The sequence below is a fragment of the Corvus kubaryi genome, unplaced genomic scaffold (genome assembly GCF_017639235.1).
Source record: "Corvus kubaryi isolate FWS band 111438036 unplaced genomic scaffold, C.kubaryi_AGA036_p1.0 37249, whole genome shotgun sequence".
In the NCBI taxonomy this organism is placed as follows: domain Eukaryota; kingdom Metazoa; phylum Chordata; class Aves; order Passeriformes; family Corvidae; genus Corvus; species Corvus kubaryi.
Window position 1 is genome coordinate 2294414 of NW_024581072.1, and position 14141 is coordinate 2308554.

Genomic DNA, 14141 nt, shown 5'->3' on the forward strand with positions numbered 1-14141 from the left:
CTGGCAAAGCAGCATAATGTGAAGGCAGCCATTATAAAAAGCACCTCTTTTACTTATGTTACCTGTCACCCTAGTTGGAACGCTTTCAGGTGAGAAAAACAGGCAAAAGCTTATAGAAGGAAAACCCTCTGATGTTGAACTGGCGCTATCCCTCTGTCCATGGCTACATTTAGCTCATGCTGTGAGTCTGTATTTCAGCTTCCTCACGTCTCACCCTACATCCTGAAGAGTAATTTTTCTCCAGGTGGGCTGTTTACTTAAGGTACAGAGGCAGACTGGATTTTGGCATTACCTTGGTTCTTACGTTATAGACTGTACTTTCAGGGACCAAACCTTCCAGCTTTGTTTCCTTTGTTTGAAATGATGTTTATACTTTGGCCATAAAATACACTTTCAGGAAGGGAAGTGCATTCAGTAAGGAATTTGGAGAATGCCTTTTCATCTGGGAAATAGATTTATTTTTCCAGTTTGCAGCTATGTAATCTGAAATGGCAAGACTTTCAGAAATGGGACAAACTATTCTTCTTTTAGCTATATAGATAATAATGCTATCTCAGGAACTCGGGTTTGACAATCTTGGCTTCAAAAGGAGCCTACAAAAACTAGGTGCTCCAACTCTCGTCTTCTTATCATACCACGAGTTCTCCAGGGTGAAAGAAATATATGTTTGCAGGCCTAATTTAGATAGTGTCTGACCACTGTAGACACTGTTCAGATAAAAGGAAACACAACCAAAAATTTACTTTTTTAATACCTTTTTTGTCTCTTTTCTAGGGTACACACCAACCATCACTACAGGAAGATGTGCTGTGGATTTAAGTCACTGTTTTGTAAAATTCTTAAGAGAAGTTGGATGGTGGAGCAGACTGAAATACCATGGTGCTGCCTGTCCTGCCACTGTCTCCTCTTAGATTGCTTTAACAAGCCTGCCAGGACAACGAAATTTTCTCTTTCTCCCAGAAAAAACCTATTAACTGCATTGGTTGCTGGCTAGGCCAAAGCCCTTCTTGGAGATGAGGTCTCTAGCACAGTGCAGTGCAGCTCTGTCTTGATTTGATTCTAATGAAATTCATTATAATGCTAGCCAGAACTCTTTTCCTTTTTCTCTTAAATTGCAACTCTCTGGAATTTGAAAGAACACGTTTTCCTTGTGGTTAATTAAATTTCATCAGATTGGGAGTCCTTTTTTTTCAGTGAGGAAAACCATCAAAATAAAAAAGCAAGAAAGTTACACAAAACCACTTTTGATTCCCTATTATTTGTGGAATACAATTAGATGCTAAAGGAAGTCATTCTTTGGTAACTGTGGTACTGGCTGTTACTAAATCCCCTCACCTACTTTTACGCTACATTCTCAGTTCTTTATGTACAGACTTTTTTGGATTTCAGCTACTGCACTACTGAAAGGAGGTCACAGATTGAAAATGGGTACTGTTTGGCCTCATGCAGGACACAGGAAAACTTCATCTGGACTACCGAATGTAGATTGTCAAGTTAATAGTCCATTTGGTAAAAATGGGTATTATTTCCTGTCAGAAAAAAAAAGAATGACACTATCAGATGAGGGTGGAGGACAGTTTTCTCTATTATCTTAATTTATTATCTCTAGTTTGATGAGACTAGAGAGTGTTAATATGTTCCTCATCATCTTGGTTTGAAAATTCACACTGCAAGTTTCCTGCAGGTGGTTCAAGGAATTATCTGCCTCCTCTGTACCTGGCAATTCCAGGAAAACTGTGATGATTCAGTTCACTGGCTTTCGATTCTAAGGAAGATGACAGACATAGTCCTCTTACAAAGACATGACATCTATTTCCAAAGTACTCAAAAACTGACAGGGCAGGAAATGGTTAAAAAATAAAACCACCAGTAACCCAGAACTGAAGTGATTTGGGCCAGGCCAAACACAAGATGGTGAGAGGGATAGAGATAAAAAAGTTTGCACCCACTGGACAAATAAATGTTTTATCCAAGCATCACGGCAAACATTTGGTAAGTGGTACCTTAGTCCTGACCACCTAAGTTTACTCTAAATTAACTTCCCATTGTCCTGGTCAGATTACATTGCTAACTCCCATTAAATTTTTTGCAGGCAAATTTAGATGTATCCTGGCTGTATCTGTGCAGGTCTGGACTCTTCTCAGGATGAAAATTGCATTTGGATAGTTTCTTTCACCAAAGAAAAATGACACTTATTTGAGAGGCATAGCCAGAGAGTTTAGAAAAGTTTATTTTAAAGTGAGGATGATATCAGCTCAAAGTCCAGTATTGTACAAGAAGCCAAAATTTGATTGGTGTTTGTAGCCAAATTCTTAGTTAATATCAGGAGTTTAAGCCATTTTCTGCAAAGTGAGTGATGTTTACCCTAGAGATCCTGCCTTTTGTTCAGTACATCTGCCAAAAGTAGATATTTTCTGGTGTTTCTTATCTATGCTGAAGTCTTTGCTGCACCAAATCAGAGGGCAGATTTCCAGGCAAGAGGAAATGTATGCTCATGTAATATGAGTGCTGATGTAAACAGGCCTTGTGAGTTCACTCAGCAGTTCCTGTATCACTTGTGCATGTTCTAATGAAATGAAAAAATTGCTATTAGAAACATTATATCATGTCATGTCATGTCATGTCATGTCATCCCTGTTCCAGTGGCTAACAGTTTCCCTTTAAGAACTTGTAACATATATAACATGAGCTTTTTCAATTTACAGAGTTTGGAGCAGTTCAGGTGCAGCAGATGTAGAAGACTTCACATAGCAGAAATACTGGAGATGCTAATAAAGTTTAATTGAAACACTTCTTCACTTTTCCTTTTTTCATCTTAGGAATTTGAGTTATTTGAAGTGTTGGTCTTGTACAAAGAAAATGTTGAACAATTGGGAAACAGATTTTCTGTTCTTCCAGGTAATAGGGACTATTCTCAGTTTGTAAAAATCTAACTGGAAAATGAAGGTTATTATCCTTTCAAAGATCAAAAACTCGTAGTGCACAGAGATTCACGTTGACTTCATAGTATGCTTAGCTATAGTTAGAGCATGCCAGTTTCTCACAGTGAAATTACACTCCAGATAGGGGTCCTATATAGGGGTGGCTATTTGTAGTTTCCTCTTCAAATAGACAGGGGATAACATGTTCACGTGGACTGAAGCCAGAAGTTTTTAGCTGTGAACATCTTACAGGCATCATCTAATACCAAGATTTAAAGCGACAAGTAGTAAGAGTAATGATGACATTATTCTCTGCTTGTAAGGCCAATTATTGCCTCTAATTCATGATGTTCTAGTTACAGATGAGGCAGTTTTCCATTACAATCTTCTTCTCTGTGTCACTTGGAGCTGACATTTCTCACAGTAGCTGTCAGTCCAGTCATAAGAGGATTTTATGATTAATGAGATTCACTTTTTGCTGTTTCCAAGGTGCTTCAAATCCCACATAGTATACTAGAGGGAAAAGTGGGACACTTAAGGCTGACGTGTTCAGCCTAGAACAGTGTCAGCTTTTCTATTGAATCTTAGCTGTACATAGGTGATTTTTTGTCACAATGACCAAAGGTTTTGGTGAAGCAGAAGACCATTAATGTCTTCTCCGATGTGCAGCCATGCCCACACAGTTCTCTGAAAGTAAGTCTTTTGAAATGCAAATGGAAACTGTGTGATCTTTGCCTTGCACTGAAGGGACGGTTGTAGAAATGCATGCTTTTCATATTTTTTGCTTCCTTCAGTTATTTGTAATACTACTTTAATGATGTTAGATTTTATTTTGTCAGATTTCCTTTTGATTTTTGTCAATTTTTCTACCTGTTGTATTTGTGCTGTGGTAGCTTTTAGAGTCTACAACTGGTGTTAGGGCCCTGTGGTTCTTTGCATGTATGTAACACTGGAATTTTGATGGTGTGGAACAAAGCAGGATTGTTTAAGCAGAGAGACGACTGACAGGAATACAGTTGAGGTCCACCCTGAGAGATATGGAGAAAGTAAATAAGGAAATTAAAGTTTTTCATACTAAAAGAATTAGGGGATGTCAAATTAGACCAAGGGGTAGCATATTCATAACAAAGGAAAGGACATGGCTCTTCACATAATATGTAGGTGAGCCATGGGCCTCCTTCCTGCAAAAATATTGCAGGTTTAATTTTGCCTGGATTCAGAAGGAGACAGGACAAATTCACGGAAAACAATTCATCCTGTTCCACCTGGAGGGTGGTTAATTCATAGAGAAATGCTTGTGGCTTATGATGTTTCCAGAGCCACAAAACTGTTAACAACTGTGAAAATATTCTGGAGTAGCATAATTGCAGCTCTATCCTGACCTTACATGGATTCTTAAGTATCTGGTTTTGTATGTTGATGGGATTCAGGACCACATGGGCCTTTGGTGTGATCCAGTTTGATTCTTCTTACGTGCTTTATATTGCAGTCTTTGAATTGTTTTTTTCAAGAAGAACAAATGAGCTCTGGGGGAGGATATCCATATAAAAGTGGTTGTTGATCTCAGCATAAGTCTGATGGCATTCAAACAAAGTCAGCTTCTCATAGCAGAACTAAAGAAAACCTTAACAAATGTTGACAACTGAAGGTGCTGGAAATGTAATTATTTCCCCACATGTGTACACAAGGGCAGCTCAGGATAGCTCATTTGAATGGATCCAAAAATATTGAAAATGGAAGGGCAATATTTGGACATGTCTGTTTCATAATGGGAAAAAAAAAATCCCTTGAAAATAAGAGTGAGCTTCCCCTGAGTTGACCCAGTCTTCAGACTGGTTCAAGAAAGCCCTCTGGACTTAGTGAATTACTGAGAAAAAGAAAACATATATGTAATGATGTCTAAGGCTGTCATTGATTTGCAGATTTCTGTCATGAGCAGTTGAGATGGTCAAGCCTTTATACAAGGATGTTACTTTCTGATGATCTCAAGCTGTCTGCTCTCAGTGGCTGGAGATATTTTAAAGTGGATGAAACCTTGGTATTTTCCACCAGCTGTGAAGAGTGCAGACGCTGTGCATTGAACAGAATAGTTACACTGTGAAGTCCAGAAAATAACCCTGCAACGTCCAGTGTGCTTACATCCCTGTGACAAAGCATAGACCTGTAGGTTTTATACAAAATGTGTGCCAGCAATGAAAAGTGAAGAATGGTTCACAGATGCATTTACAGATAAACTCTATTTTCTCTATATTCCATAAGCTAGAGCCTTTTGCCACTTTGTAATGTTTTCTGACTGTATCAAACACTTCTTCTAACAAGAAACTGAAGGTAACACTATATTGGTAAGTGGATTGGGAGCTGCTTCATTCTGATGGGTCAGGGAACTGCAGAGGTCTGCTCTGGGATTCATTGATAGATAAAGCTTTCTGGAAAGGCTAAACTGGACAGGTACTCCAGCAAAGAGTGAAGCTGAGGTTTAGGGGGCTTGAAGAATGAGAAGCTCAAGAAGTACATGTGATCACTTTCTCCTGCACTTAAAAGCTGGGTGGGACCCAAAGGGAAAACTGTGAATGAGAATTTATTTAAAAGAAGGATTTTGCTAAATGCAGGGACTGTATTATCTGTACTCACCTTTGGAGTGAGTCCATTAATCCATCTCTATCCAAAAAGCACTTCATGAACTTTTCATTGAGAGCCCATACAGACCACATTGCCAGCAACAGCTGCTCACATGCACTGTTGAGTAAGGAAACTTGGAACCATAAATTTTTGCTTAAGGATTTGGGGGAATGAACTTGCAAAGTCATGTTAGTATGTTACAGGAAAGAGCCAGACTCTGTAATTACCCAAAGAAGAAGGGAAGATTTACAGTAGAATTTCTTTCCCTTAGGCAGGCACATCCCAGCTGCCTTATTCTGATACTTTTTTGACAGGCAGCAGTGCAGAATGATTGTATACTTACAAAAATCTGTTTTCAGGAGGGATAGGGGCAAATTTTCTTAATTATGCTAATTTGTCCAGTAAGATTTTATGCATAACAGCTCTTCCTTGTTGCATGTTTACTTCTTTGCTGCACTTCATTGTTTATCTTAAAAACCCTCAGAAATCTGGCATCCAGATTCTTAAGCCACAAACAAGGATCACAGTCATAGAGACAAGAAACTGGAATTTGTGTTACCCAGTTTTGTGTTCTGTTGTAATATTGCCCAACTGCCAAGGACTCAATTTTGATCTTGCTTTGTTCTGTTGTAAAGCTCACTAGAGGGTAGAGAATGGAAAAGAAAAGGGAAGTGGTTTTCTGAAGAACTTAGCTTACATTTAGGAATCTCAGGGGCATGGTCTGATTTTCAAGGTTATATATATTAAGAAGATATTTTCTTTTCTGTGTGTTGCTTTCCCTAAAAAACCCCTGGTGGTTTTCTGTCACTTTAAAATTTTGTATGCCTGCACTGGTGATCAAAAGGAAAGTCCCACCCCAGTATTCCAGTTCCCACTCTTCTGCTTCTGCTGGCATAAACATTTATGCAACAAAACAGTCAGCCAGGTCTAAGAACATATCAGCTGAAATATATCATTAAAAAAACATACTTAAAATCCGTCAGACTCGAGCTATTGTAAACCTGCATGTATCCTTCACTCAGCACAAGGAAAGTCTACTGAATTGCTGTAGGCTGCAGCATGAGATGTGGCTGCCTCTCTTAGTGGTGATAAGGATTTTCATGGGATTGAGCTCATACACTTCATCTTTGCAGCAGCAGAGAGCACCAATGTCCTCATCCTGCATTTTCGGGGTGAGTCTTCCATCTGTGATAGTAGTGTGTCCTAGTGTTTCCAAGGGGATAGCTGACTTGGTGAATTAAAAGTGCCGTCTCTCTTTATCTTGCCCCAGAGAGATGTGTATTAGTCAGGAAAGCCTGTTCCTTAATGGGGCATGGGTCTAGTAGTTTACTGTTGGGCTGTTGTGTTGTAACCACAGCATTCAGATCTCCAGATTATTGCAAGGAATTGGTATAACTGCTGGAAAGATTTGTCATCTTCCCCTTGTTATTCTAGGAGCAAAACATTCATGCACAGATTGACATAAACTAGGCCAGACTCTGTTCTTGTTCATAGTTATTCCCATGGGACTTGACTGTTTCCTTGGCAATACATATGCTATACAGAGTAAGACACTTGCATCGGGGTCTTCTTCTATATTTTCAGAGCTGTGCTGGCACCAAAGGACCAGGTTGCATTCTTGAACCCTGTTTTCTGGCTCCTGTCAACCTTTGGCACACTAGAGAGACAAAGAAGAGAAGACTAAGAGGGAGATGATGCTGTCCATGTCAATGCATGGAGACTCAAAGAGCAAAAAAGAGATGACTGACAATCCCAGTGAACTTAGAACTTGAAATACTTTCTGTTTCCTGGAAAATGAAATGGAGCTATTTTGTATTCCTTGTCAAGTTTTAAATCTCTTTTCATAACCACGGGAAAAATGTTTTCTATATAGTGCTATTAATAAAGTGATGGATTTAAAAAAATGAACAGATGGGATTCTTTTTGGGTTTGTTATTCACCAAAAGACACATTTCTGCCCTGCAAAAATAATAGGTGCAGTGTCCATCACTGTCCACAGGGAGGGGAACAAATCCTAGCTCCTAGGATGCACTGGGCTTTTTGAAGAGAGAAGGCAGCTCATCCACACTTAAACAAAGTGAAAAGAATCTGATTCTATTTTACTAAACAGACCAAGTGTCCTGGACAAGACTGCAGGGTAATTTTATATTACATTCAAGAGACGTTTTGTTTAATCACTTCCTCTTACACTCTCCAAATAAAGCACTGCTTTCCACTTTTTTTCTACACAGATCTGATGCTAGCAATTCTGCTCTTCATGACAGATTAATCTGTGCTTTGGTCAAACCATTTTGGCACAGGATGGAATAAAAACTGACCAACTTGATCTGATGGAAGGTGTCCCTGCCCCTGGCAGGAGGTGTTGGAGCTAGATGATCTTTAAGGTCCCTTCAAATCCAAATCACTCTGCGATTCTATGATCCTATCTCCTACAAAGAGTATTTGAGGGTGAAAATGCGGTCACTTAACCTGTTCCATACTTCTTGATGTGAGGGGTGATCCCTTGGCAGAGGCATACCTCCAGAGTACACCAAGACTGTGCTTCCGCATCACGCCGTCTCTTCAAGGAGGATAAACAGTGCAGAGGCACTAACTCACAACTCTGTAATTCTGCAAACAGCAGAGCCATGTGAGAGTGCGACCATGATGACACTGGCATGGCTAGATATCTGCCTGGGTGCTTTTGTACTGTGGTCCACTCATGGGGCTTTAAGGGATTTGAGAAAAACCATAAAAGAAACATGGCCCTCTAATCATGTCCCTTAGCAAGGAAGTCCAGAGCCTTCATTCTTAGTTTAATGTTGATGCCTATTTTTCAGGTGTTTGAATGCAGCCACAGTGCTCAGGATGCTGGTCAGTCTGAATTGAGTCTAGTACAAAGAATCTCCTCCCATGAATATTACTGGACCAACAATGGCAATGGGGAAATCCAATTTAAGCTGATCCACATAAACTAATTATACTGACCTGTCAAGCTCTTATGTCATTCTCTCTATAGTTCTGCAAAACTCCATGAAAAGGCCAATTTAGAGAATGATAAAGACCAGGTTATAACTTAAAAAAGGACCAGCACTTTCTAGTTAAAAGCATTCAAAATTTCGGGAGAATTCAGAACAAAAGTGAGAAAATATTCTGATGTTGACAGCCACTGTAGCAAAATAATGTAGCTTGTTTTTACATCTTGAGTGGGAAAAATGTCAGCTGAAAACGCTACCTGCAAGATCAGCCTGTTTCATTGAGATAAAAAGGATTCCTAACATATAATGTGTATCCGTGCTGGAAGTTTTGCTAGAATGTGTTTTGCTCAGCTTTCACATGAAAGTGTGACATACCCTTTCTTCATGGTTTTCCCTAACACATGCAGAGAGATCCTTGTTCAGATTTGTTTAGATCATGTTTGTTTTCCTGTGTTTCTTCTAAAGGAGTTTTGGTTCTGAGTGGGAGACACTTTTGAGTCATAATGACGTGTGTGTGACTGATAATGCAACTGATGAAACACTGAAGAGTGGGCAAAACCTAAATAATTTCTGGCTGGTCTGTAGTGCAGAGCTTAAATTTGGGATAGTGCTCTTGACAATGCAAGCATCTGGAGCTCTTTGTAAGTAAACACATGTGATTCAGACATAACCGGGTACTGCCTGAGACTGGAGTGTGGAAGTCAATTGCTGCAGGGATGAATAGTGCTGGAAGTAATAATAGGCTATACTTTTCTGAAAGCACAGATGAGAGGAAGAATAATATTGTTATTTTTCACGCAGTTATCAAGTCAGAGATTGAAGACTGCTTGTAGGAAGACATAACTACTTAGCTGCAGGTAAGTAGAGTTTAATCAAGCCATATTCTGTTACACAGAGATTTGTTTCTATCCATGGGTAAGGCACACTGGGGTAGCCCTTCCTGTGAGCAGTAGCAAAAATTCAGGGAGGTGATACAAAAAAGATTTTCTTCTCAGACAAAGCCTATAATTAAGTTTATCAGGCAAAGTTTTCTGTCATATTTTTTCTGTAACTAGTGTTACAGTGAGGTAAAATCTATCAGTAAGAGTTTTCATTTCCAGGTTAAAAATATTCCACGAGATATCTGTGCTCTTGAGAATATCTGAAAATAAACTTGTGAATATCCCCATTTGGCTACCTGCCTAGAGAAACTAATATAATAATAATAATAATAATAATAGCAATAATATTAATAGTAATAATCTGAAGGAGTGCAATTCAGAAATCAGTTAAACTGTCCAATAGATTTTCCTGGCCCAGATTTCCAGATAGCCTGGTGTTGCTACATCTTCTTTGTGTAACTTAAAAAAAGAAAAAAAAAAAAAAGGAAAAATAAAATGGATCTTTGTTTTCCTTTGAAGGAAAAAAAAAATAGAGAATTGCTACACCATGATGCTCAAGAACTCAGCTAAAATACATGCACTTTTGAAGTTAAATTGCCAAGTTTCAGTCCTGAAAATGCGTATGCACAACTTAGGTTTACATTTGTGGTATGTTCTATGGGCTTCAGTGCTAAAGAAAGATGTAAGAGCTTGCATGACGTTTGACAGGACTGCAAGGAAACAGGGCTGTTTACAGTTTGGCTACTGTGTTTCTGTCTCTGGCAGGACTGTGAAATATTACAGCAGTCTGAATTTAAATACTTTGATTCATTGCTCTACTGCGTAGAGAAAATATCTGTAACTCAGAAGCTGAAATTATTCTTGTATAGGAGCTGTCTTTGGATTTTAACAGAAGTGTCAGAAAGAAGCTGCTGTAATGTACAGGAGTAGAATTCCAATTGAACCTTGAAAGAAAAACTTGGTTGTCTAAAAATATTAAGCTGTTTGAAATGGTTATGTATTTTTTCTTTCCCACTTATGAGGAACATATAAAGCAGTGGGGTTTGCAAATGCCTGCTTTCAGATTGTGTAGCTGCTGCAGACGTATAGTGTAACATTGCCCAGCAGACATAGATACTATGTGCAGGTTTTTTTACTCTGGAATGCAATTTGGGATTGTGGAAGCCCTTAGTCAACTGTAGTTTGGGGACAGGAATCAACAACTCCCCATGCACTAATTCATTTTGAACTCATGAGGTTTTGGCTACGGTTGTGTGAGCAGGCTCTCTCTCGCAAGTGTAGCATGTCCTTCTAGCCCAGTTTCTCACTTGCCAGCCAGAAAGCTTCCACCTTGCAAGTGGTGGCTTATCATGCTAGAGACTAAAATGAAAATTTATAATCAAGGACTAGGCATGGGTTCAGATCTCCCTTCCATGCAAATCCAAAGTGAACCAACTTGGTAAGCAGCTGTTAGTAGCAATTAGTTATTGTTATTAATTATAATTGTAAGAACTATAAATCATCAGACATACCACCAATATGTTGATAGGTTAATTTCACTAAGGTAGGTACGGTGGCACTATCTGAATGTCATTTTCTCCAGGAAAGAGAAGTATTTCACAACAGTGAATGGCAAAAGAAGGACATAGCTTGTGACCTGAATATCTATACAGATCAAGGCATGAGAAATCCTTTGGAGCAGTATAGAGCTGGACAGGAATAGAAATGTGCAGTACAAAAGCAGCTACCAAACAATTCCATATGTTTCTTATGAGTTTTTTCTAATTAGGTATCAAACCAAGAAAATGTCTCTGAATGAAGGCTTTGTCAAAACTACATAGGTTTTCATGGAGTGGGGAGAAGTGAAGAGTGGAGACATGTTGACTTCAGCAAGGCTTTTGACACTGTTTCCCCTACATGCTCATAGGTATCTCAGGAAGTGTGGGTTAGCTGAGAGGACAGTGAGGTGAATTGAGAACTGGCTGAATGACAGAGTTCAGAGGGCTGTGACCAGTGGCACAGGGCGTAGCTGGAGGCTTGTAGCTGGTGGCATTCCTCAGGGGTCAGTGCTGGGTTCAGTCTTGTTCAACTTACTCATCAATGACCTGGAGGCAGGAACAGAGTGTACCCTCAGTGAGTTCCCTGACAACACAAAGCCGGGAGGAGTGACCAACACCCCAGAGGGCTGTGCTGCCATTCGGTGAGACCTGGACAGGCTGGAGAGTTGGGCAGAGAAGAAACACCTGAAATTCAACAGAGGCAAGCGCAGGGTCCTGCACCTGGGGAGGAATAACCCCAGGCACCAGCACAGGCTGGGGGCTGACCTGCTGGAAAGCAGCTCTGGGGAGAAGGACCTGGGGGTCCTGGTGGACAACAAGCTGTCTGTGAGCCAGCAGGCCAAGAAGGGGGCCAAGAAGGCCGATGGGATCCTGGTGTACATGAGGAAGAGCATTGCTAGGAGGCTGAGTGAGGGGATCCTGACCCTCTACTCAGCCCTGGTGAGGCACATTTGGAGTGCTGTGTCCAGGTCTGGGCTCTTCAGTAGAAGACACACGGGAGTTCCTGGAGCACGGCCAGTGGAGGGCAAAAAAGATGATGAGGTGACTGGAGCATCTCTCTAAAGAGGAAAGGCTGAGGGAGCTGGGCCTGTTCAGCCTCAAGAGGAGACGACTGAGAAGAGACCTTATCAATGCATGCAAGTATCTGAAGAGGATGGAGCCAGGCTCTTTCCACTGGTGCCAACTGACAGAACAAGGGACAATGAACACAAACTTCCACACAAAGTTCCACCTTTATGAGGGAGAACGTCTTCACTTTGAAGGTGACAGAGCACTGGAAGAAGTTGTCCAGAGAGGTTTGGAGTCTCCTCCTCTAGACATGTTCAAGACTTGTCTGGACATGATCCTGTGGAACCCATTCTAGATGAGCTCCAGAGGTCCCCAACCCTAGTGAATCTATGACCTAAAGATATTTATTGAATATAAGGAAAACTGGTAAAATCTAATCTAATCTGAAGACTATAAAGGCTTTGTGATCCAATCTCCAATCAAAAATCACGCATGAAATCTACATAAGATCAAAGAAAAATTAGATAAATTAGATGTGTTCATGGGTATGACTAGCATGAAGGCAATTAAGATTGTGTTGTGCAAAATGGTGATAGGTATCTTGTTTTCTTTTAAGCAGTGGACCTCTGGAATCTGCACTGGGAAGAAGAACTGGCCTTGCTTTTTCATCCTCAGCAGTAACCCAAAGATAGTACAAACCCAGTTTTGCCTTATGGATCTTTACTACCACATGAAAGGTTGCCCAAATGTAGCACGCAGATTTATGCTCATGCAAATTTGCTTCTTAGTGTTAGGTACTTTCTTGTCTCCCTTTCCACAGCTCAGGGACACTGCAGAAAAAGGGACAGGGACACGAGTCCTGCCAGCTGCAGGGAGTGAGTTGAACATGCAGCTGCTGCTGCGTGTTTAGGTGTGTTGGAGAAGAAAGGGAAGGGGAGGCATTTCAGACCTATATAAAGGGTACCAGAAGATCTCAGGGCTGCTTCTGAGATCCTCCCAGTTGGACTGGGCCAGCAGCTCTACCTCACCTGGTTGTGTTCAACTTATCCCAAGAAAAATAAGTGAGGAAAAACAAAATGGCCACCTTGACCTATTTGTCTAATCTTCCTTTCCAGATAGAAACAGGGCACAATTCCTCTGACCAACTTAGCTTTTCTGCAGTATGACATTCCAGACTAGCAGGAGACTGTATTTCCTTGGGTGATCCCACATCTTTCTATAGTTCTCTTGCAATTGGGCTGAAATGAAATGCATCCTCCCATCTATCATTCTGCTTTCCAGAATAAGAAGGAAATCTCTACAATTTGTCCAGGGATAAGAACTTGCATAGCAATTGCCTAAACTGTCGTTGGTCTGTCTGAACTCCATGTTGTAGAATTACTGACTGAATTTGCCAGCTATTGCAGTGTATCACCTTTTCATTTTTCCTGCTGTCCTCAACCTCTTTTTTTTTTGGTGACACAGATGATCGTCAATTTAGTTGCCCAAATGGGACTATGGGTAAGAATGCTTAGTTTAGAGTAATACACTCATGTGCTTACCAAGCAGAATTAGCACCAGCAGGGGCCAGGTGGACAGTAAGCTGGACATGAGCCTGCTGTGTGCCCTTGCAACAAGGAGACCTAACTGTGCCTAGGCTGCCTCAAAAGAGAATAGCTAGCATATTAAGGGAAGCATCTTTTCCACAATCTTCTCATTCTAAAGAAGAAAACATTCATCCCTATCTTATGCTTGAGTTGTTTATCAATGTATCACAGGAAAACTTTATTCCCCTGTTAGACAGAGCTAATTGAAAAGAAGCTGTTCTGAAACCTGAAGCCCTGAAATCATGTTTCGGCTGAACCATGTGCTTTTTACTTCATGATTGAAATGGCTCATGACTGCAGTCATATATTGACACGTTACCTCAAACTGCAAAAGGCAAAGAAAATATATGTTGGCTGACTCAGTTCAACAACATCTCAGCTGAGAAGATAAAACTGTGCAGGTGTTAATATCAGTAGGTAACCAAAACTGATTTAATGTTAGGTTTGTAATCGTATTACTTATTCTTGTTTATTTAGTAAACAAAGTTCAGCTAATTGACAGCCTCTGCAAGCACAATAAGAACTGGTACAGATATAGCAAGATCATACTTACTCAGTTAAATGACTTCAGTTTTTCATGTAGACACTGAGCCTAAGATCCTTATTTTAGGGCTTCATATATCTTTTAAGG

At 40.2% G+C, this 14141-nt stretch overlaps 1 long non-coding RNA gene across 1 annotated transcript in view; it reads left to right on the forward strand.

Moving 5' to 3' along the window:
- The first annotated feature begins 9061 nt into the window (after positions 1-9061).
- Positions 9062-14141, forward strand: part of LOC121662369 — a 33570-nt gene continuing 28490 nt past the window's right edge. Inside the window, exons 1-2 of the long non-coding RNA XR_006015267.1 lie at positions 9062-9138; positions 9299-9354. This is a non-coding gene — a long non-coding RNA (uncharacterized LOC121662369). The remainder of the gene's footprint in view (positions 9139-9298; positions 9355-14141) is intronic.